Below are 660 nucleotides of genomic sequence, written 5' to 3' on the forward strand. Positions count from 1 at the left end.
TTAAGTGAAACTTCTTTCTGTGTCATTGCAACTTTTAAAAATAATACTGTAGGAAAGAATTTGGAGTTGTTTAATGGACTCTTACAGGATATTGATAATTTCACCTTCTAGGCTCATAATTTGTATCTGAATCTATATATTAGTTTGAAAACATTTGTGCATTTCCATAATATATATTAAAGTCAAAAGCACCCACTAATAAGATTTTTTCTGCAATCTTAAAGGAGTAAGTAATAATGATAAAATAACTAATACCAGAGATTTTAAACTATAAGCTCTATGATGTTTATAACTTTATTCAACAAATATTTGTTATAAAGCACTTTGAAAAATTCTGTGGGAAAATTAAAGGATGAGTAAGATGTGTCTCCTCTTCATAAGGGGCTTACAGTCTGATAAGGATTATAGACTGCATAAGCCATGTATAATACAATTACAAATTACGTGGCGAATTCCATTAGAGAAAAGTATAAAGAATACACATAGGGAATCACAAAAGAGAGAAATTACTTCTAGATAGAAAACTTGAGCTTGACCTTGAAGAATGCACAGGATGTGATGAGAATACAAAAGAATTAGAGGAAGAAAAATGAACAGAGACAGAAAAGTAACGACTCACAGAAAGGCAGGGCTTTTTGTTGTCTGCAGTACCTCAGGTAT

Source organism: Canis lupus, chromosome 2, assembly GCF_048164855.1.
Source record: "Canis lupus baileyi chromosome 2, mCanLup2.hap1, whole genome shotgun sequence".
In the NCBI taxonomy this organism is placed as follows: domain Eukaryota; kingdom Metazoa; phylum Chordata; class Mammalia; order Carnivora; family Canidae; genus Canis; species Canis lupus.